The sequence below is a fragment of the Amphimedon queenslandica genome, unplaced genomic scaffold (assembly GCF_000090795.2).
Source record: "Amphimedon queenslandica unplaced genomic scaffold, v1.1 AMPQUscaffold_13255, whole genome shotgun sequence".
NCBI lineage: Eukaryota > Metazoa > Porifera > Demospongiae > Haplosclerida > Niphatidae > Amphimedon > Amphimedon queenslandica.
This window is the reverse complement of record NW_003546509.1, coordinates 1-3,139: the sequence shown is the minus strand read 5'-3', so window position 1 is coordinate 3,139 and position 3,139 is coordinate 1. Positions and strand designations below refer to the sequence as shown.

Sequence of the window (3,139 nt, the reverse complement as noted above, 5' to 3'; positions counted from 1 at the left end):
TGTGTACCTCTATATACTGATAATTAAGACATTTCAAAAGATAAGAAAGGAGTCTCTTATCGTCGGGACAAATCTCAGGAATTCCTGAAGCCAATGACACAATAACACGGTTCTCAATAACATAATGCACAGCATGAAGTAAAGCAGTATATATCCCTGACTCTTTAGGAAATAAAGCTTCACCAACTATATACATACATTATAATGAAAATAAAGAAAAACAAAATTGAGCACCTACGTTCACTTTTAGACTCAGTGATATTAAGTGTAGCTTCGAGATCATGTCCTTTCTCTGCCAGTTCCAGTACATCTTTCTTATGTCTCCTTGAAATGTATATAATCCTAAAACGAAGGTCTGGAGGTGAGAATGGCTGCTGTTGCTCCTCTCTAGCAATAATAAAAAGAACTTCAAGTTTATCTCTATCCTTGTATATCTGATATATGCCATCAATAGTATCACTCCTGGACTCTTTCATCAAGTGCATTTGCATGTAAGGTACTGAGTGTGGAGGTGGGGCATCTTGTGGTATGAAAGGACACCATGGAGTGACTATTGCTTTAAGGCTGGGCCCGCCGCAAAAGTAACCATGAAACCTAAGCCATTTAGCCTGAGCTTTAGACCTAATCCTAATATCTGTAAACAAATTAAAGTAAATTAGAAGCTGTAAAGTGCTAACTTACATGTCTTTAGATCACTAGCCATACTTCATTTCTGGAAGGTAGGTCAATCAATTAATTAATTATTAATTAATTAATTATTTATTAATTAAGGTATCTAAATAAACCACACCCACCACCTTCACGCTAGAACCTCGGAGCGAGGACTGGAGAAGGAGAGAGACTCAGACATTTGGAGAAGCAGCAATTGTCGTCTCGGTTTTCTAAGACCAGAAATGTAAAAACATTGTCGGCCAAGTGAGTTGTGTTTAAGTATACCCGTTCGCTATTGAGTAGTTATACACATCCATGCCACGTGCTCTTGTGGTTGAGTTCATGGCCCTGATTACCTAATCTAGTGTGGCGGATTATTAGTATTTTAAGTTATTTTGTAGTTTAAATTAGGTATTTTAGTGAGTATTTTCAAGGCATTAAATTTTTGTGGGTAAAATCACTCACAAAATTCCGTGAAATTGAATATATGCCCCATGCCATGAGTTAAGTTTATTAATAATAGCTCTCCGTTAACTTGAATTGTTTCACTTGAATTAGTTACTTGTATGTTTAGTTATAGCCTAAATTTAAGTACTGGCCATTCTGTTGTACACTGAAATTTTAAGTTGTTTTTATCAAGTTTTTTCCTACTCTCTCAGTGCTGCCCAGTAGATGGCCATATCCTCAAAATAAATCAATTAGCTGTCAGAAATGGAATGTGCATTAGAAAGTTTAATAATATTTATTTTTGGTGAAATAAATTATAACATAAAGTCTCTGGCTATAATTGATTTTCCTTGGAATGTACATGTACATGTATGTTCACAACTTCACGTGCATGAGTAATCTTTATTATTTTTAGAACTCTTTTTGCCATATTTGTCATATTTACGTAGGGTGTTGTTGTTGTTTTGAATTGCAACAGTTATTGTATCATGTATGGTACTGTCAGGGTTTCCCACGAAGCATGCTAAGTGAGCTAAAACAGCATCCTTCATGAGTTGACAAGCACTACAATTTAGTGCTTTTTGAGTAACTTTTTAAATTTGTAAAAAAATTTAATGTCATTGGAATCAGCTCAAATTTGCTACATGGCATAAAAACATGTATATGTATCAGAAAAAATTATAAAAATTAAGAATTTTTTCCTAGTCATTTTTGGTGAAATTTGGCCAAAGACACTGTACTATAGTACAGGGACTTTGTTCCGATTTTTGAGTAACTTTTAAAATTCATAAAAAAATCTAATTTTGATCGGAATTAACTCAAACTTGTTATACAGCATAAGAACATGTATATGTATTAGAAAAAAATATTATAATTGAGAAATCTATTCTAATTTTTTGGGCGAAATTTGGCCAGAGACCCTGTACTATAGTATAGGGAGTTTAGCCTGATTAATACATACATGTCATGTACTATATTATGTATTATACATACATGAATTTATAATGTTTTTATACATTAGGCAGTGTTTGCTGAAGGATATTGAAGATCATCAGTCGTAACAATGCTACTGCCTTGTTTGGCTTGAATCTGGTTCATCTATTGAATGGTAAATGATACTGGTTAGGTATACATGTACCTGCTAATGTTTTATTGTGTTTTTTATTATGCAGTCTGACACTATTTGTAAAATTAGCCCCTGGGAAATTAAATCGTGACTAATTAATTTTATTCTCTGTAAAAACGAGAAATTGTTAGTCTGTGAAAATTTTCATTGTTGATTATTCAGCATTTACGATGTGTATAGGGAGATTTGTGAAACTGCCTTAATTTTATCAGACTTATGGAATGGGGATCTTTGTGAAACTGCCTTAATTTTATCAGACTTATGGAATGGGGATCTTTTTCGATAAAAGTACTGCATAGTGGGAAAAATTCAGAAAGTTTAATTTTGACAATTAGTTGATTATTAATGATAAATTTGCCAAACGTGGAGTCCGTTAATTCATATTGTCTTGTAAGAGTCCGTGATGAGTGAGTAATATGGGCGGGAAGCACCCACACATTAGCACTTCTGTCTTCTTTAGTTTGGTCCTTCCTTTTTTCTACTTGTTACTAAGGAAAGTAGCAAAATAACAAGAGTAGATACAATTCCCTAGGGAGTGTCTAACTGCCCTATAGTACATGTAGCTGATACATCACTGTGTAGTATTTCCTTGTGAATCTTTGAGCAGAAAATGGTTGCTCAACAAGATTTTCTGGCCGTTTTGGATTTTCTGCAATGGTGGACCACTCAGACTTCGGTAGAAATTCAAAGTTTCTTAGTATGATGTCTACAGATTCTTCAAACGTTCTCCATGCAATACTTCTACATGTGTTTTCAGTAGGTGCACCTATGCTTCTGGTCTTACGTGACTTAAGACTACACGGTGTTGTTTCAGCTACTGCAGGGCAGTTAGGCACTTTCTTTCCTTTTATGATTATTTACTCTTAATAGTATCAATCAATTGAGTGTTATAAATTTTCACGGGGGAATTGTGAT

General features: G+C 34.2%; 1 long non-coding RNA gene across 1 annotated transcript; it reads left to right on the top strand.

Moving 5' to 3' along the window:
• The first annotated feature begins 783 nt into the window (after positions 1 to 783).
• Positions 784 to 2,206, top strand: LOC109584019 (uncharacterized). Its single transcript, XR_002185808.1, has 2 exons — positions 784 to 915; positions 2,120 to 2,206. It is a non-coding gene; the product is annotated as an uncharacterized LOC109584019 (long non-coding RNA).
• Positions 2,207 to 3,139: the final 933 nt, after the last annotated feature.